A 22,016-nucleotide genomic window follows, 5' to 3' on the forward strand; every position below is an offset into this window, starting at 1 on the left:
AGAAAAACATAGCCTTTCTTTGAAGTTCCCCAAGCCCAGCAAAGCCGCAGGCTCCACGCTTAGCCACCACTCCCGCTACCATTCTAACCTCAGTCCCGAGACCTGAATGTCCTCAGCCAACAGCTGTCGAGGCTTCAGCCCAGGCTCCCGAAACCAATCCTACAGCTCCTGCTCAAGGTGTCATTCTCAAGATCTGTCCTGGGCACCATCTTCCCTTGTGACTCCAGGATACTTCTGTGCAAATGGCAAGTTTTGAAACTGCCTCTTGGTACGTTCCTTGATGGAGGTCTTCCTATTCTTTTCCTTTCTGCATTTTAATAGTCAGGTGCTAGAGGGAAACTGGCTATTTTCATTTATTTATTTTATTTGGGTGGGATAATGACATCTTTATTTTGGACTACCTCGTAAAGAAATGTAGCATTTCCTTCCTCCCCCCAGTTTTATTGAGATATAATTGACATACAACACTGTATAAGTTTAAGGTGTACATACATCATGAGATTATTTGCACAAGTTTAGTGAACCTCCATCATCTCATATACATACATGAATAAATAGAAAATAATTTTTGTGTGTGATGAGAACTCTCAGGATTTACTCTCTTAACTTTCATATGTAACATACAGTTGTGTTAATTATATTTATCGTGTTGTGCATTACATCCCCAGTACTTATTTGGCTTATAACTGGAAGTTTGTATCATTTGATTGCCTTCATCCGTTCCCCACCCCACCACAAATCAGATGGCTTTTTCTATGAGTTTGTGTGTTTCTTTTTCAAGTATAATTGACCTACAACACTCAGTTAGTTCCTGTTACATAGTGAGTGGGTATTTCTATCTATTTCAAAATGATTTCCACGATAAGTCTAGTTACGATATGTCACCAGAGATATCACAGAGCTATTGATTATATTCCCCACACTGTACATTTCATACCTGTGACTCATTTATTTTGCAAGTGGAAATTTGTACCTCTTAATTTCCCTCACCTATTTCTTTCCTTCTTCCACCACCCTCCCCCTCTGGCAACCACATGTTTGTTCTCTGAATCTGTGACTTTGTTTCTGTTTTGTAATGTTTATTCACTTGTTTTGAAACCAAGCCCCTGCGTTGAAAGGCAGATTCTTTACCACTGGACCACCAGGGAAGTCCCCAGTATTCTCTCTTTATCTTTAAGTTTTGCCATTTTTATGACAATCTGTCTTGCTGTGGTCCTGTTTGGGTTGATCCTGTTTGGGACTCTATGTGCTCTCTGGACCTAGATGTGTGTTTCCTTTCCCAGGTTAGGGATGTTTTCTGCTATTATGTCTTCAGATATGTTCTCTGCCCCTTTCTTTCTCTCTCTCCCTTTTCTGTCTGTGACTCCTATATTGTGAATATTAGTATGCTGGACATCTCTTAAACTGTCCTCATTTAGTTTTATTCTTTTTTCTTTGTTCTGTTCAGCTTCAGTGATTTCCACTACCCTGTCTTTGCATTCACTGATCTGGAATGTAAAGACAGGGTAGACTGTTGATTTCTTCTAGTGTATTTTTCATTTCAGTTATTATAGTCTTCATCTCTGTTTTGTTCCTCTTTATATTTTCTAACTCTTTGTTAAAAAAACTTCTAATTTCTCACAAACTGGCTATTTTGAATTGTAACAACTGGCTTCATTGGTCCTCTGGCTTTGATTGTCTCATGACTATCCTAAGGGATTTAACTACTGTGAGCCCTCAGATGGAATGCTGCCATGACATAGGTCACGTTTTTAGTGCCCATTTAAAGTCTTACTTGCATCATCTGTATTAATTTCAGTATAAAAACGTAAGTCCAAATGTAGCATATGGTTTTAAGCTCTTACCTGACCTTGAAATCTGGCCATTAGATCTCCGTTTTCCATAGATAAAAATATCATCAAGCATCTCACAATTCAAAAGTTGACACAAATTTCTGAAAGAATTAAAAATATAAAAGGACTAATTACCTAATTTTAGATGTAGCCCCTTTATACCTGAAGGCTTTTCTTCTCAATATTTATTCTGCTATCACCAGGTGCATCCAAGAGGACAGCAATAGGTGCCCAAACAAACAAACAAAAATAAGATTTAATGAGAGTGGGACTGGGTTAGCGGAACACCAATACATAAAAGAGGTTTAGGACAGTCAAACTGACGCCTTGTCCCACGTCTTATTCCACTCATACCCTTTATCACAGTCTATCCACAACAATTATTTTCCTCTTATATCATTTTTTAAAATTGTGGTAAAATTCAAGTAATATATAATTACCCGTTTTAAAGTGTATGGTTCAGTGGCATTTAGAACATTCACAATGTTCTGCCACCATCACCACCATCTAGTTTCAAAACATATTCATCGGGACTTCCGTGGTGGTCCAGCGGTTAAGCCTCTGCACTCTAATGCAGGGGGCCTGGGTTCAATCTCTGGTCAGGGAACTAGATCCCACATGCCCCAATTAAAGATCCTACACGTGGCAGCAAAGATCCCGCATGCCGCAACTAGGACCTGGTGCAGCCAAATAAAAGCAGACAAACGTATTCATCACCCCAAAATGACACCCCTATTTATTCAGCAGTCATTCCCCAGTCCTCCCTCCTCCAGCCCCTGGCAACCACTAATCTGCTTTCTGTCTCTGGATTTGCCCACTCTGGATATTTAATACTCGTGGAATCATACAATATGTGACCTTTGCTGCCAGCTTCTTTCACTTGGCATAATGTTTTTGAGGTTCATCCACACTGTAGGAGGTGTTAGTACCTCATTCTTTTTTTCTCTATGTGCCATTATATGTTAAGATTTGTAGGTGGCAAAAGAACTGAACGGGGCCCTGGGGATTTACAAATTTACAAAATATACATGTAAAAAGTATAATAAAATATTTAAGTTTAAAACCAAACCAAGCCAAATCATTCTAAAAGGAAGAGAAGAAAGTGCTTTCAAATCTCAGATTTCTCTTACTAGATCAATAAACTGGACTTGATTTTATAATCACTAATGTTAAAAGAATAATATGGGTGTGTAATTTTTCCTTTTCTGATAACATATCACTTTAAATGAAAGAACTGTACCCTACACCCAGGAGACTAGGGTCAAGCGATTATCATCTGGATCATTATATAAGTACCCTCAGTGAGTCAGAGATCACTAAAGTCAAGTCCTTTTTATAAAATAGCCAACATGCGATACAAACTATTTTTTTCATTCCACAGATGAGGAAGTTGAGTCTCAGGTGTTTAAAGCCATTTGCTGGGAATTCCCTGCCAGTCCAGTGGTTAGGACTCGGCGCTTTCACTGCCAAGGGCCCTGGTTCAATCCCTGGTCGGGAAACTAAGATCCCGCAAGCCACACAGTGTGGCCAGAAAACGAAACCAAACCAAAACAAAACACTCACTTGCTTAAATCAGTAGGGGAGCAGAAAAACAAAGGGTAGGATTGCAGGCTTGCCTCTGCATGTTCTGGGTGTTGGGGTTTGGAGAAGAGGAACTTTGGGGTTTTACTGTGTATTATCAAAACTTTTGAAATAAGATGTACTGATGAATTAATTATGTCATAAAAAAAAAGCTAATTCAGCTTCGAGAATACACTTCGTAGATAGTGGGCCACAAAACAAATCTAAGCTATCACTCTGTAAGTAGCCGAAACAGATTTGGACAGGTGGCTGCTTGTACTCATGATTTAATCATCAAACAAGTACCTATAATGCATGATTACTGTTAGGAATTAAAATGATACTATCATTTCTCCTAACTAGCTATAATCTATTTCTAGATAGAGCATAATGTTACATGATTCTTTATGGTGTAATACAAGTGAACCAAAGATAAACTCTGTATATTGGTTCTATATTGTTTACTTCTTCACAGCAGACCGGGACCCGTTAGCTCAAAGGTACCTATCCAACTGGTGTAAATATAGCCTAAATAAGCAGACACTTATAATATTGTTAAAATGGCCACACGACACAAGGGAACTGGCAAAGAAGCCGTAGAGTCTGCTCTGCAGTTGGAGAACGCATTAAACAACCTCCTGTAACAGCTGAAGGCCTCGGCTTCTAAAAATACAGAAACCAATCTCTCATGCTTCATGAAAAATTTCCTGGATCAACAGACCAGGAACATAAGCCATCTGGAATACCAACTTAACTATCCCAAGGACTTAGAAAAGGCAGCCCAGAGCGAGGGACAGCTTGAAAAGCTGCTAAAGCATCTGAAGCATCAGGTAAAGAGACAACATCTGAAGGCAACACAGCAAGTCTTCCCACCCAGCAGGTCCCAAAGTCAGCTACTTAAGAATCTTGATCTTCTTCTCTGTTGGACAGAAGTATTCTTTTCTTTTCATCTTGGATCTTAATCCTCATAGTCGTGCATGCCGATAAATCTGTTTTGCATTATAAAAGAAAGGCAGTCTACAGATTCAATGCAATCTCTTATCAAAATACCAATGGGATTATCACAAAACTAGAACAAATAATTCTAAAATATGCATGGAAACACAAAAGGCCCCAAATAGCCCAAATGAGCTTGAGAAAGAACAAAGCTGGAGGTATCATGCTCCCTGATTTCAAACTATACTACAAAGCTACACTCATCAAAACAGTACAGCACTGGCATAAAAACAGACACGTAGATCAATGGAACAGAACATAGGGCTCAGAAATGAACCCACACTTAAATGAGCAAAAGAACTCAAGAACATACAATGGGCAAAAAACAGTCTGTTCAATAAATGGTGTTGGGAAAAGTGGACAGCTACATGCAAAAGCATCAAATTGTACTACTCTCACACCATGCACAAAAATCAATTCAAAATGGATTAAAGACTTAAATGTAAGACCTGAAACCATAAAACTTGTAGAAGAAAATTTAGGCAGTAGTCTCTTTCACATTGGTCTTAGTAATATTCTTTGGACATTTCTCCTCAGGCAAGGGAAACAAAAGCAAAACTAAACAAATGGGACTACATCAAACTAAAAAGCTTTTGCACAGTGAAGGAAACTTTCAACAAAACAAAAAGGCCACCTACTGAATGGGAGAAGATATTTGCAAACAAATACCTGATAAAGGGTTAATATTCAAAATATACAAAGAACTGCCACAACTCAACATCAAAAAAACAAACAACCTGATTCAAAAATGGGCAGGGGGTCTGAATAGACATTTTTCCAAAGAAGACATACAAATGGCCAACAGGAACATTAAAAGATGCTCAGCATCACTAATCATCAAGGATATGCAAATCAAAACCACAATGAGATATCACCTCACTCCTGTCAGAATGGCTTTTATCAAAAAGACAACAGATAACAAGTGTTGGTGAGGATGTGGAGAAAAAGGAACACTTGTGCACTGTTGGTGGGAATGTAAATGGATACAGCCACTATGGAAAACAGTATGGAGAGTCCTCAAAATTTAAAAATAGAACTACCATATGAGACATGTCTTGGTATTTATCCAAAGAAAACAAAAACACTAATTAGAAAATATATATATACCTGTATGTTCATTACATGATTATTTACATTAGTCAATATATGGAAGCAACCTAAGTGCCCATCAATAGATGAATGAAGAACTTGTATATTATATAAATACAATGGAATATTACTCTGCCATTAAAAAGAATGAAATATCACCACTTGTGACAACGTGGATGGACCTAGAGGGTACTATGGAACGTGAAATAAGTCAGACAGAGGACAACAAACACTGTATGATTTCACTTATGTGTGGAATCTGAAAAAGAAAACAAGTGAATAAACATTACAAAACAGAAACAAAGTCACAGATACAGAGAACAAACATGTGGTTGCCAGAGGGGGAGAGGGGTGGAAGAAGCAAAGAAATAGGTGAGGGAAATTAAGAGGTACAAATTTCCACTTGCAAAGTAAATGAGTCACAGGTATGATATGTACAGTGTGGGGAATATAATCAATACCTATGTGATATCTCTGGTGACATATCATAACTAGACTTATCATGGAAATCATTTTGAAATAGATAGAAATACCCACTCACTATGTAACAGGAACTAACTGAGTGTTGTAGGTCAATTATTCTTCAAAAGGAACACACAAACTCATAGAAAAAGCGATCTGATTTGTGGTGGGGTGGGGAACGGATGAAGGCAATCAAATGATACAAACTTCCAGTTATAAGCCAAATAAGTACTGGGGATGTAATGCACAACACGATAAATATAATTAACACAACTGTATGTTACATATGAAAGTTAAGAGAGTAAATCCTGAGAGTTCTCATCACACACAAAAATTTTTTTCTATTTATTCATGTATCTATATGAGATGATGGATGTTCACTAAACTTGTGCTAATAATCTCAGGATGTGTGTAAGTCAAATCATTATACTGTACAGCTAAGGAGCCTGCCTGCCGCAACTGAGACCCGATGCAACCAAATGAATAAATAAAATAAATATTAAAAAAACCTTCCTATTAAAAAAAACCCAGAAAACATAAGTTACTTATATTTTACAAGGAAAATAAAACTAAAATGGAAATCAAAGACATCTGGGAGATCTATAACAAGTCATTAAATCTTCTTTCATGACGTAACATACACAAGTACGTAGCACAATGTCTAGCCACAGAAGAAGCCCTCAGAAATGTTCACTACTGTTACTCCATAATATATCCTTATCATCACGGTGTATTACCTGTGGCATATTTGGCATAATGGAAAGAGGCCTGATTAGGAATCACACATTCTGGTTCTTTAAGAGACACACACTGAAATATTTACAGATGAGATGATGTCTAGATTTGCATCTAAATAATCAAGGGGCAGATGCAAGTGTGTTGGAGAACTGGTTAGGGTGTTGATGAAACAACGTTGGTGATGGATAATTGTTGATACCGCGTGAGGAGTACATGGAGTTTATCCTAAGATTCTCTCTGCTATTATTTTGAATAATTAAAAAAAGTGTTTTTAAATGAAAGTCAAGAACTTTCTCTGCCTGGAGGCAAGAGAGGTGTAGCAGATAGAGCAATTGGAGAGTCAAAATGTAAGAGGAACTTGGCCAGCTCTTGTTGAAGGAAGGCCACATGAAAAGCATGAGAAGGGAGATTTCCCTGGTGGCACAGTGGTTAAGACGCTGTGCTCCCAATGCAAGGGGCCCAGGTTCGTTCCCTGGTCAGGGAACTAGATCCCACATGCATGATGCAACTAAAGAGTTCGCATGCCACAACTAAGACCCAGTGCAACCAAATAAGTAAATAAATATTAAAAAAAAAAAGAAAGAAAAGCATGAGAAGGAATGAGGGCAGTGTCTAGTAGCAAAAACTGACTCCCAATTGACGGACAACAAGGAAACGAGGTCCTCAGTCCCACACCACAAGGAACTGAATCTGGCTAACAATCTGAACGGCCTTGGGAGTAAATTTATCCCCAAAGCCTCCAGGAAGGAACGCAGCTGACACCTTGATTTCAGCCTTGTGACACCCAACAGAGGATCTAGCTGAGCTACATTTTACCTGGGCTGCCAACCCACACAGAACTGGGAGAGAATAAATTTGTGTTACTTTAAGTGACTACGTTTGTGGTAATTTGCTATGGCAGCAATATCAAATTAATACACAGTGTTCAGGAAGATTCTGAGGCTATATCTGGGTACTGTGGGAAAGTGCTCAATGACTAATCAAAGATATGCACCAGGGAAACAAGAGAGAGGTGACTTATATGGTCTCCATCTGTGACCCATGATCTAAATGCTCTGCTCAGGGGTAGAAGTCACCTAGCTATTCCTTCTGCCTGCAACGCCTTCCCCCCAGATATCTGCTATGGCTTGCTCTCTCACCCTCTTCAGGACTTTCCTCAAAAACAATTCACCAGGGGGCCTTTTCTGCCCACCCCAACTAAAATTTCATCCCCTACCCCCTTCCTGGAAACCTTTTACACCATGTCCCTGCTCCATTTCTTCTCTTTAGCTCTCCTCACTTCATAATGTCCTTATTTATTTTGCATATTCCCTGCCTGTATCCCCACCAGCAGAATGAAAGCTCCATGCAGACAGAGGTTTTTGTGTCTTTTGTACACTGTTGTATCCCCAGAGCCTAGAAGAGTGCCTGGCATATTAATCTCTGTTGAAATAAAATTACCATTAAAATGAAGAGGCTTTTATCCTGGTTTGTCAAGTTCACACATCCCAACATCTTATAAGGAGAGAATCTCCATGTAATTGCTGCTGGCACACATTCCCACGGTGGAGCCTGGCCTCCTATCACAGCCGGGAGCAAGTCACCACACCCCTCATCAGGTCCAAGGAGGACGAAAGGAGAAAATGGTCATAAGTTGCAGATGATTCTTCCTACACTAGTTCTTTAAACTAGGAGGAAGCTGAACAAATAACAGGGTTGGATGTCAAGTCATTTCAAACACACAGGAACAACAACGCCCCGGCACAACTTTCACCTGTATTTCAAAAATTTTTATATGTTGTCATATTTGCTTTCTCTGTCTGTCTCCTGAACCTTGCAAAAATAGTCACAGTTGTCATGACATTTATAACTCTAAAAAATTCCACTATACATCTCCTTAAAAAAGGAGATGTTCCTACATAACCACAATGCTATTACATCTTAATAAAATTAACAATAATGTAATAATATTAGCATATATCTAGTCCATATTCCAATTTCCGCAATTGTCCCAAATGTATTTTATAGCTATTTTTAGAATAGGTATCTGTTTCATGCATTGCATTTGTTTTGCATTTAGATGCAAAGAAGCTAGTGTTGAATGATTTTACAACTTCCTGGATTCATCAGTTTTCTTAGTCACCTCTAGTTAACTCTAGTAAAGTAGTTGTCTAGGTATTACTAGTTATCTCTAGTACTAATATTTCATTCCAACAAGAAATATGAATTTAGGGTTGAGAGGATGGTGTCTTTCAGCTTGGGGACTTTAACTTACGTTATACAAATGAGCCAAAAATGGCCTCTGTCTATTGGCCGCTAGGTGTTTATTTCTTCACTGGAGGCTGAGACCCATTACCTCAAAAGCCTGCTGGAGCCAAACAACTTTTTACACATCCAATTGTTTAAAACATATCCAAATTAACCATATTTTTATCCATTTAGAGCCTGGCTGTTTTACCTTCCCCATGAAATTGTGCCTAACATCTGCTAGCTATCAGTAAGATGAGCCCTGGGCCAATAAGACCACAAGCCACTGCTGCCCTTTGGTGCTCTCTGACCCAGATACTCTCTACGGTGCTGCAAAACAACATCTACAAGTCATCTTTCTGGTTTAGTCTAGGTAGCTCTAGTTAACAAATTACCTAGATTCCACTGGATATCTGTACAATCAACTCGTTATTAGAACAAGGAATAAGAATTTAGACAGAAGATTGTGCTCTTCACCTTACTGGTTTGGACTGGTTATTCTAGTTATCACTAGTTATCTATAGCTAACGTATCATCTAGGTCCCCTTACATATCTATGGTACTGTGGATGAAAACTGTCGCCTGCCATATCAGTAAACAAGGGATGTTGCAGCCATCAAGCCAGCAGCCACTACAGCCCCCCATAACAGTGCACCCTGAGGGGATTCAGGATGGAGAAAAGCAGGAAACTGGCCCTAGATCGCTAAGGTGCCTATCAAAGGAATGACTTCAACGAGCCCAGACTTTTACATCTTCCCATACAGAGAGAAGCGCATCTCAATAACTTGCGATGTATGGTTTCTTTAATTAACAGTAATCTTTTGATGTTCTGACTACCTGGTTTTTGTTGCAAAAACCCCTGTATATCCTGGCTCCTCCCTTACCTCTTTGGAGTCAGTCCCTCAGAGCAGTCTGAGAAGCTGTCTTCTGGGCTGAAGTCCTCAGTTTTGTCTACCAAATAAAACATAATTCTCAACTTTCAGGTTGTGCATTTTTTTCAGTCAACAGTACTAACTCATTATTCCAAAAGAAAATAAGAATTTACATTTTAGAAGAATGTATTTTTCAGCTTTCTGACATCAATGAGTATTAGTAGTTATCTCTAGATATCTCCTGTAAACTAGTTATCTATGTACCACTATTTATCTCAGACTTAGGAGTTCTTTCAACACGAAATATAAAGTTAGATTGAGAAGGATATGTTTTCCAATTCAGGGCTTCAACTCCATATACTAATATTGTTTAGGTAATTAGTAACCTAAGTTCTATTATTTAGCTATATTATTAACTCATTAATCTACCAGGAGAAAAAGAATTTAGGGTCCAGAAGAACGTACATTTAAGCTCCTAACTTCAACTACTTATTCTAGATATCTCTAAGTAACTAGACACCTAGTGCCAATGTCTATAGTACGAAATCATTACTGCAACAAAAATTAAGACTAATCTTATTCTACTGCAATAAAATACACATAAATAAAACTTACCATCTTAAGCATTTTTAAGGGTACAGTTCAGGGGCATTAAGTACATTCACATTGTTGTGCAGCCATCACCACCATCCATCTCCTGAATTTTTTCACCTTCCCAAACTCCATACAAAAACTCCCAAATACCACTTCTCCCAGCCTTTGGGGACTATTGTTCTACTTTCTGTCTCTATAAATTTGACTACTCTGGGTATCTCATATAAATGGAATCATACAATATTTGTCCTTTTGTGTCCGGCTTATTTCGTTTAGCTTAACGTCTTCAAGCTTCATCCATGTTGTAGCATGTGTCAGAATTTCATTCCTTTTTAAGGCTGAATAATATTCTATTGTATGTATACATCACATTTTGTTTGCCCATTCATCTGTCGATGGACATTTGGGTTGTTTCCATCTTTTGGCTATTGTGATTAATGCTGCTATGAATGTGTATTCAACTCCTTGCTTTCAGTTCTTAGGGAACCGCTGTGGAATTGCTGGATCATGTGGTAATTCTATGTTTAATTTTTTTGAGGAACCACTATACCTTTTCTCATAGTGGCTGCACCACTTATATTCCAACGAGTAATACACAGGGTTTCAACTTCTCCACATCTTCACCAACACTTATTTTCTGTTTTGTTGGTAACATCTATCCTACTGGGTGTGAAGTGGTATCTCATTGTAGTTTTGATAAGCACTAACAGTTAAGAAGAATGTTTTTAGCTTTCTGGCTTCAAATTTTTATTCTGTTTTTATATGATTATCTCTATTTAAATCTTACCTAAGCAACTGTCATTTTCTACATTACTAACTGAATATTCAAAACATAAGAATTGAGCAGAGTGCTTTCTAGCATCCTAGATTCAAACTGTTCTAGATATCTGGTATATTACTTACCTGGTTACTAATACTTATCTTATTACTGATGCAGCATTTCAATGAGAAATGAGAAGTTTGGGTTGAGAAGATTGTGTTTTCCACATTCTGGCTACAAGTACTTATCTGTAGTTGTCTGTAGTTAGGTAGTTACCTCGTTACCAGTAGTTATCCATAGTACTAAATCTTTATTCCCACAAGAGATAAGACTGTGCTGTGAGGAGTGGTTTTCAACGTCCAGATTTATACAGATTCCTGGTTTTCTCTAGCTATCCATAGTAGACAAATTACCTAGGTACCAATAATTATCTATAGTCTAACTCAGTACTGCAACAAGAATTAATATTTAGTTTTGAGAGAAGTGGATTTCAGCTTCGTGGCTTCAAATTATTCTTCTAAGGAATATCTAGTTTCCCCTAATTAAATAAATAGATAGGTACCACTATTCACTGATAATACCCATTATTATCGTAAGAAATAAAAGTTATATTTCAGAATAATGTTTTTCTTTTTCTTTTTTTCTTGTTTTGGCTGTGCAGCATGTGGGATCTTAGTTCCCCCACCAGGGATCAAACCCATGCTCCCCACGGTGGAAGTGCGAGTGCTAACCACTGGACCACCAGGGGAAGTCCCAGAATAATGTTTTTCTTAACAGCCTCATCTAAAGTATTTATTCCGCTTGTTTCTAGTTACCTTCATTTAACTAATTACCTAGGTACCACTAGATAACCATACTCTTTGCTCATTTTTCCACAAGTAATTTGTATTTAAATTAGAAAAAAAGATGTGTTTTCCAGGTTCTGGACATCTATAAGTTTTTCTACTTATCTCTACCTGTTTCTAGTTATCTAGCACCCTTGGGGACATTCAGTTATCTGTAGCGTTATCTGACTTTCCCAACAAGAAATAAGCAGGTAGAGCTGAGAAGAATATGTTTTTCAACTTCCTGGATTCAACTAACTATTCTACCTATCACAGTCATCTTTAGTTTACTTGTAGGAATCCTGGAAGTGAAATAGTGGAGCTAAAATAGAGTTCTTCACTGGATTTCCTGACTGGTAAGCCCAAGTTGGTCTCATTTGACTTCCCGTAGCCCATGACATGGACTGGGGTTCCCAAAACCTTGAGTGGACACCTCAGGAGTCAGTTGCTATGATAACATAAACCTCATGACATACCCCTCATCCTGAGAATGCTGTAAGACATTACTTTTATTTTGGGATTCATTTGAGACTTTCCACTCCCTCCCATTAAGCCAAAGCAGTAGGGTGTCCCAGTGAGAGTGAATCCTTACCTTCACCAGATCATCTTTCTTAGCAGGCATATTCTCATTTTCCTTTGTGGAACCCTTACACAAGATACCTTCATTCGGCAAAAGAGACAAATGTTCACAGACCCTGCAGGAAAAGGCTGGCAACCACAGAGAACCAGTCCCATTGGGTCATGTGGCTCTTCTAGGCAAAGTGCCTTTGTTTTCTGTACCTAGCTTAAAGGAAGAGACCACGGTGGTCTCCACACTGCAAGGGACTTTTGGGGTCATCCACTTCACACCCTTCATTTTACAGATTTGGGACATAGGCTCAGAGCAGTGGAGTGGCCAGCCCAAAAAAGCACACAGAGTTCATCCCAGAGAAGACTAGGCTTTTGGTGGCCATGCCTTCCACTGGGCCTTGTATCATCCAGCTACGGGCAGTGCACATCAGCCCAGGTTCATCTCCTCAGCACTTAAACCTCCATCCTGCCCAAGAACTCTTTCCTTCAAAGGACTGAAGACTCAAAGCTCCCACCAAAGCCTGATCACTGAGCCATTTTACCTGTAGGAAAAGGAATCAACCTCCCCTGCAGAGGCATTCGGCCTCCTGATGTCCACAGTTTCAGGCCCTGAGAGTGATGAAATTTATACCCTCCTCACAAAAGGCTGAGTGTGCTTCCATTACAACAGCCCTCATTTCTCCCAATGTCCTGGCAATGCCAAGTCTGCCAAGTCTGCCAACTAGCAGCATGACCCATGATCAAGACCCAGCCCTAAGCTTGTGCTGAATTTGCTTTTTTAGGAAAGGATGATAATGGAAACTGTCACTAGGCAATTAATACTCACTTTGAAGTTGATAATTTATGGTTTGCCTTGATCAATGTCACACTTGCTTCTTCTCAGATATCAGCATGAAGCTATGGGGCGGGGACCCTGGGTGCGATGGTGTAAATATAATTTTCAACTGCAGTGAGCTGTCTCCACCTACCCACGCCCCCCCACCATGCCAAGGGTAGGTCTTAAGGTAAATGTCTGAATTCCTAACATTTACATGCCAATATTTTAGACTCCAGACGTACAAAACACGTCTCCTACCCATAAGCTTGCTTTCAAAATCAAGGGACACAAGACACTGAAGTGGTGGCATTCAGGCACGGGTATGTAATTGATATGCCTAGACCCATTTGAAGCATGGCCCCCAGACAAAATTAGAGCTGCTATTGAGAATTGCAGGTTTGGAGCACCACCTCCTCCTATTCCAGGCCCAAGAATCTTGGTTTAGGAAAAAAAATGGAGACAAGGTAGAGACCAAAGAAAAGTCTCTGTCCACCTCTCCCTTGAACAAGAGAGACAAAGGGTGAAACAAAGGATATTTTTTCATAGTAAGTGGAAAGGAGGCTCTAGGGGAAAAAGAAATCGATGTCAACAGCTGGGCCCAGAGCTATCGATCCAGTTTAGGGAGCTGGGTATTGAGGGGGGCTGGCAGCTCAGCACGTCCTCTGGATAGTAGTCGGGGGTGTACAAGGAGATGGCTCTGGCTGGCTGGGCTTTCTAAGAGAAAGGAAAAACAGGACTCAGGTTCATGTGCAGATGAGTTCCTTACATCCCCTTCCACAGCCCCCATCACAAGGTCAAGCAACAGAGCTCTTTTTTCTTTTTTTCTCTCTTGCCTACCTTCCTTTTAATGCAACTGGTCACCTTAAGGGATTTCACCAGGACTGAAATATTCATAAGGAAGGAGGGAAAGTCAAAACGGGGGGGCTGGGAGGGCGCTCACTGTGACTGGCCCTAGCCCAGGTCCCCAACCCCAGCACCTCAAAAAACATCCAGAATGGTCCTATTTCTTCATTTTAACAAGAAGAAATTCCTAAGAATATCCAATTAGGGAAGTCCCTGGCGGTCCAATGGTTAGGACTCTGCACTTTGACTTCTGGGGCCTGGGTTCAATCCCTGATCGGGGAACTAAGATCTTGTAAGCCACCTGGCGTGGCCAAAAATTTAAAAAAAAAATAAATAAAGAATATCCAATTAATTCTGTGGGCCCACCCACCACATCAAAACCTTAACTCCAACAGGGAGTCAGACAGAAATATTGCCAGGTGCTAAATTGGTTCTGTTACTTACTTAACATAGAAACTTAGACTTCAGGGGTCTCTGTGACCAAATCTGGCCTTCCATTAGATGAATGCATTCTATAGTTTCAAAACTCTGCTTAACACTCAGTTTAACAGAGTGTTGGGCTTCCCTGGTGGTGCAGTGGTTGAGAGTCTGCCTGCCGATGCAGGGGACACAGGTTCGTGCCCCGGTCCGGGAAGATCCCACATGCCGTGGAGCGGCTGGGCCCATGAGCCATGGCCGCTGAGCCTGCGCGTCCGGAGCCTGTGCTCCGCAACGGGAGAGGCCACAGCAGTGAGAGGCCCGCATACCGCAAAAAACAAAACAAACAAAAAAAATAAAATAAAAGAGTGTTCATCTCGTACACTGTTTTTTGGGTTTTTCAAAAATATTTATTCATATATTAATAAATAAATTTTATTTATTTATTTATTTAAATAAAAAATATTTTATTTATTTATTTGGCTGCACCAAATAAATAAAGGTCTTAGTTGTGGTATGCGGGATCTTCGGTGCTGCATGTGGGATCTTTAGTTGTGGCATGTGAAATCTCAGTTGTGGCATGTGGGATCTAGTTCCCTGACCAGGGATTGAACCTGGGCCCCCTGAATTGGGAGCGCAGAGTCTTAGCCACTGGACCACCAGGGAGGTTCCTCATACACTGTTGATGGGGTGTAAATTGGTGTAGCCACTATGGAAAACAGTATGGAGGTTCCTTAAAAAACTAAAAATAGACCTACCATATGACCCAGCAATTCCACTCCTGGTTATATATCTGAAAAAACCAAAAACTCTAATTTGAAAAGGTACATGCACCCCAGTGTTCATAGCAGCACTATTTATTTACAATAGCCAAGATATGGAAGCAACTGAAATGTCCATCAACTGACAAATGGATTAATAAGATGTGGTATATATACACAATGGAATATTACTCAGCCATAAAAAAGAATGAAATTCTGCCATTTGCAACAACATGCATGAACCTAGAGAATATTATGCTTAGCAAAATAAGTCAGATGGAGAAAGACAAATACTATATGATATCACTAACATGTGGAATCTAAAAAATAATACAAATGAACCTATATACAAAACAGAAATAGACTCACAGACATAGAAAACAAACTTATGGTTACCAAAGGGGAGAGGGAAGGGGGAGGGATAAATCAGGAGTATGGGATTAACAGATACAAACTACTATACATAAAATAGATAACCAACAAGGACTTACTATATAGCACAGGGAACTATACTCAATATCTTATAATAACCTGTAGTGGAATATAATCTGCAAAAAAGAAAAACATATCACTATGCTGTACACCTGAAACTTACACAGTATTATAAATCAACTATACTTCAATTAACAAAAAAAGAAAAAGAAAAAAAGAAGGCTGACCACACCAAGATGGGAGTGTGAGGAGATAAGGAAAGAGAGCTCATAGTCATGAGGCAGCCGTCCAAGAATAGTAACCAAATCCAAGGCCAGAAATTGAAATCCATGAGCCTCACCCTGCTCCTTCTCACCATTCCTTCCCCTGAGAGCCATGAGAAGACTTTAATCCACAGGAAACAGACCAATGGTACTTTCAATAGCTCTTAACACTCCCTTGCCATTTCAGGGCCTTTTGCACAAGCACGGCTTGCTCTCCCTCACCACTGGTAGTCCTGTAATATTGTACAGCAATATCTCAATTACGTAGAAACATATTAGGAGGTAATTTTGGTTCATAGGATTGCATATTTACTGCAGGAAAAGGCAAATTGCGAGGAAAGAGTCTTTTTTTTCTTTTGCTGAGTTTTTATCTTTTTTATTTTTCTTACTGTTTCCATTGTAACCATTCAGAGAAAAGTCCCAGGGTTCAGCACACATTCTGTCAAATTTTCTAGCTATAGTCTTCTGACAATGAAATCTCATCTCCAGAACGAGGACTCTGACACCCTGCAACCTCACAGCGGATCCCCAGAACATGTCGTTCATTTCTGACCCTACAGTTTGCTTGTTCTGTTCCTCTTCCCGCTTTTTCATCTAGACAATTCATTCAGGTCTTGCCTTATTCTCCTTTCGTTCTTCCTCCTTCCTTTTTCATCCTAGCCTGCACACCCGGTGTCTCCCCTACCTGACCTCCTAAAAACCTGAAGTGTGGATCACTCATATGGCAAGAAACGTCATAAACAACGGCTTCCGAATGAAATTTAACTGTTTTGTAATATAGATCCTGGGTCCCTTACCTGCACAGAAAGTACCTGAAGTACCCACTGAGTCTTTAGCTTCTTAGTTTCCCTCAATACAGCTGGCTAGGTGGTGCTTTACAATCATGAATAATGACAATTAAAACACCGACAGAGGCTTCCCTGGTGGCGCAGTGGATGAGAGTCCGCTTACCCATGCAGGAGACGCGGGTTCGTGCCCCGGTCCGGGAGGATTCCACATGCCACGGAGCGGCTGGGCCCGTAAGCCATGGCCGCTGAGCCTGCGCGTCCGGTGCCTGTGCTCCGCAACGGGAGAGGCCACAACAGTGAGAGGCCCGCGTACTGCAAAAAAAAAAAGAAAAAAACAAAAACAACAGCTACAATTTTCTGAGGGCTTCATGTGTACAAAGTACTGTGCTAGGCGATATGCATGAATTATCATTGTTCTGTTTTGCAGAGGAGAAAACTAACGCAGAGAGAGGTTAAATCAGCAGTCCCCAACCTTTTTCGCACCAGGGACTGGTCCCGTGGAAGACAATTTTTCCATGGACTGGGGGATGGGGGCGGGTGGGCGATGATTCAGGTGGTAATGCGAGCCATGGCGGGGATGGGGAGTGGTAGATGAAACTTCCCTAGCTCACTTGCTGCTCACTTCTTGCTGTGGGCCTGGTTCCTAACAGGCCTCGGGCCAGTGCCGTCCTCGCCTCAGGGGTAGGGGACCCCTGGGTTAAATAATATGCCTAAAGTCACACAGCTGACAAGTGGCTACAACAACAGAATTCATTTCATCAAATATTCAATTCATTTCATTAAATTCTTTGAATTTGAGAGAAAATGCACTAGGGCAGCGGTCCCCAACCTTTTTGGCACCAGGGACCAGTTTCACGGAAGACAATTTTTCCATGGATGGGGGAAGGGGGGATGGCTCAGGCGGTAATGCAAGCAATGGGGAGCGATGGGAGCGATGGGGGGGGCGGCTGGGGAGCTGCAAATGAAGCTTCACTCGCTCGCCCCTCGCTCACCTCCTGCTGTGTGGCCCGGTTCCTAACAGGCCTCGGACCTACCAGTACCAGTCCATGGCCCCGGGGGTTGGGTCTCCTGCACTAGTGAATGTTTTCCCATTTCTTTTTTTTTAAAATTAATTAATTAATTAATTTATATTTGGCTGAGTTGGGTTTGTTGCTGCGCACAGGCTTTCTCTAGTTGCGGCGAGCGGGGGCTACTCTTTGTTGCGGCGCGCGGGCTTCTCATTGCAGTGGCTTCTCTTGCTGCCGAGCATGGGCTCTAGGCGCGCGGGCTTCAGTAGTTGTGGCACGCGGGCTCGGTAATTGTGGCTCGCGGGGGCTCTAGAGCGCAGACTCAGTAGTTGTGGCACACAGGCTTAGCTGCTGTGCGGCATGGGATCTTCCCGGACCAGGGCTCGAACCCGTGTCGCCGGCACTGGCAGGCGGATTCTTAACCACTGTGCCACCAGGGAAGCCCTTCACATTTCTTTTCGATAGGACAGATGGAAATAAACAAAAACCATAGGTTCTGTGTTCATTCTCAGTTCATCATAACATTTCATTGACCAGAATAACCCCGTACCTTAGCCATTCTGCTGAATTAAGGATTCACTTCAATATATCACCATGCAATCCTTCTGGATAAAAATTAAGCAGATTAAACCATTGGGCATGAACCAGGTATTTCTCATTTATTCTTGTACCTGCATCAGTTAAATGAGTTCCCTTTACTTTAAACTATCTTTTTTTGTTATTCATTCATTCATCCATTTATTCTCTGTCTTAGGATTTAAGGCAACATATAAGACATACATACAATAAGAAAAGAAAAATGAAAAGTGGTGGTTTGTTTAAGTTAGTGGATTAAGCTGTTATTTTTCAAAGAAAACACAATGTCCCTTTCCCTATGTCAACGGTAAGCAGTGTGTGAACACACAATATTATGGAAATATAGAACTCTCCCACTTCAAACAGCAAGATAAGAACTTCCAGTGTCCAGCCCCAAATGGAAAGGGTATGGAAGTCATTCTCATCTGCACAACAAGAAAAAAGTAAACAAACTAAAAACAACTCTTCTTAGATCAGAGAATTGAAGTCACAGGGCACTGCTGCCCTGAAAACTTGAGAGACAGACGGACAAAGAGAAACACAGTTGACCAGGAACAGAAGCCCAAGAGCAGAAACCCACAGTTGGAGCCAGTATGAGTGGGGACACATTACACTGGAACTGAGGAATTTCTAGAAGCTCAGTATGGACTACCTTGAGAGCAAACACTGAGGGCAGAGTTCCTTAAGGGGACTCCACACTCTCATGACTTTTACCTCTAGGAACCGCCACCAAGTGGTCACTGTAAAGATTGGAGAAAAATCCCCTCTGGCTTACAGCAAGGGGAGAGGAAAACTAACCTTCTTTTTTTGTTTTTTTTTTTTTTTGGCTGCACCCCTTGGCTTGTGGGATTTCAGTTACCTGACCAGGGATTGAACCCAGGCTCTCTGCAGTGAAAGCAAGTAATTCTAACCACTGGACCACCGGGGAATTCCTGAAAGGTAAGCATTTTGAAATATGTCCAGAGCTCTGTTTTCTTCAACAAAGACTTGCCCTGAAGGGAAGTTATTTTACCAGAGCCTAAGTGACTTGCGTTTCACCAAAGCCCAGCTGACCAGGGAGCAATGAAATACCCAATTCCAGCTCCTTCTAGCCTTCCTGTCTCAGCTAAAGGGAAGGGTGGGAAAGCTGAGAAGCACTTGTAAAGGTTAACAGCTGGACCACCAGGGAACTCCTGAAAAGTAACAATTTTGAAACATGTCCAGAGCTCCGTTTTCTTCAACAAAGACTTGCCCTGAAGGGACGTTATTTTACCAGAGCCCAAGTGACTTGCCTTTCACAAAAGCCCAGCTGACCAGGGGGCAAGGAAATACCCAACTCCAGCTCCTTCTAGCCTTCCTGTCTCAGCTAAAGGGAAGGGTGGGAAAGCTGAGAAGCACCTGTAAACGACACAGCCCAGGGAGATAGGCTCACTAAAAGACTGAGTTCTAATCATAGGGCTATAGACTGCTTCCCCTCTCCACAACCTTACCACCACATCAACAGTGCTCCTGTATCACAGTAGATGGTAGCTGAAATAAACTGCAAGCATCAGACTCTATTTAAGAATTAGCCTTGAGGGCCTCCCTGGTGGCGCAGTGGTTAAGAATCCACCTGCCAATGCAGGGGACACGGGTTCGAGCCCTGGTCCCGGAAGATCCCACATGCTGCGGAGCAACTAAGCCCATGTACCACAACTACTGAGCCTGCGCTCTAGAGCCTGCGAGCCACAGCTACTGAGCCCGTGTGCCACAACTACTGAACCCCGCGCCTACAGCCCATGCTCCGCAACGAGAGAAGCCGCCGCAATGAGAAGCCCGTGCGCCGCAAGGAAGAGTAGCCCCCGCTTGGCGCAAGTAGAGAAAGCCCGCGTGCAGCAACGAAGACCCAACGTAGCCAAAATTACATAAATTAAATTAATTAATTAAAAAGAAAAGAATAAGCCTCGGGACTTCCCTGGTGGTGTACTGGTTAAGACTCAGTGCTCCCAATGCAGGGGACCCGGTTCGATCCCTGGTCGGGGAACTAGATCCCACGTGCATGCTGCAACTAAAGAGCCTGCCTGCCGCAACTAAGAAGCCCACCTGCCGCAAGTAAGACCTGGTGCAACCAAATAAATAAATAGCTCTTAAAGAAAGAAAAGAATAAGCCTCTAAGGAAACTCAAAGATGACAGGGGAAACAAAACAAGGACACTAGTGGAAATTTTAGCTTCTGACACCTACTACTAACAGTAAACACAGCCTAATTCCTAGCCAGATAAACACAAAACCTCACACCAAAAGACCATCTACTTCAGTTCTTTGATCCAATACATCACGTCTGGCTTTTAACAAAAAATTATAATGCATGCTAAAAATTTTTAAAAAAACATATTCTGAAGAGCTAAAACAAGCATCAGAACCGAACTCAAATATGGCATAGATATTTGGAATTATTTGATCTAGAGTTTTCTTTTCATTTTTTTTTTTTTTTTTTTTGACCACGCCATGCAGCTTGTGGAATCTTACTTCCCCGACCTGGCATCCAACCTGCACCCTTGGCAGCGAAAGCGCAGAGTACTAACCACCGGACCACCAGGGAATTCCCTGATCTAGAATTTAAAATAACTATGATTAATATACTAAGGGCTGTAATGAAAAACGTGGACAAAATGCAAGAACAGGTGAGTAATGTAACTAAGAGATAAAATCTCTAAGGAAGAATCAAAAGGAAATGATAGAAATCAAAAACACTGTGACAGAAATGAAGAATGCCTTTGATGGGCTTATCAATAGACTGGACAAGACAGGTAAGAATCAGTGAGGTAGGGCTTCCCTGGTGGCGCAGTGGTTGAGGGTCCGCCTGCCGATGCAGGGGACGTGGGTTCGTGCCCCGGTCCGGGAGGATTCCACATGCCACGGAGCGGCTGGGCCCGTAAGCCATGGCCGCTGAGCCTGCGCGTCCGGTGCCTGTGCTCCGCAACGGGAGAGGCCACAACAGTGAGAGGCCCGCGTACTGCAAAAAAAAAAAGAAAAAAACAAAAACAACAGCTACAATTTTCTGAGGGCTTCATGTGTACAAAGTACTGTGCTAGGCGATATGCATGAATTATCATTGTTCTGTTTTGCAGAGGAGAAAACTAACGCAGAGAGAGGTTAAATCAGCAGTCCCCAACCTTTTTCGCACCAGGGACTGGTCCCGTGGAAGACAATTTTTCCATGGACTGGGGGATGGGGGCGGGTGGGCGATGATTCAGGTGGTAATGCGAGCCATGGCGGGGATGGGGAGTGGTAGATGAAACTTCCCTAGCTCACTTGCTGCTCACTTCTTGCTGTGGGCCTGGTTCCTAACAGGCCTCGGGCCAGTGCCGTCCTCGCCTCGGGGTAGGGGACCCCTGGGTTAAATAATATGCCTAAAGTCACACAGCTGACAAGTGGCTACAACAACAGAATTCATTTCATCAAATATTCAATTCATTTCATTAAATTCTTTGAATTTGAGAGAAAATGCACTAGGGCAGCGGTCCCCAACCTTTTTGGCACCAGGGACCAGTTTCACGGAAGACAATTTTTCCATGGATGGGGGAAGGGGGGATGGCTCAGGCGGTAATGCGAGCAATGGGGAGCGATGG

The sequence above is a fragment of the Delphinapterus leucas genome, chromosome X, assembly GCF_059928025.1.
Source record: "Delphinapterus leucas isolate spDelLeu-1000000601 "Yukka" chromosome X, BTC_Dleu_Yukka2, whole genome shotgun sequence".
NCBI lineage: Eukaryota > Metazoa > Chordata > Mammalia > Artiodactyla > Monodontidae > Delphinapterus > Delphinapterus leucas.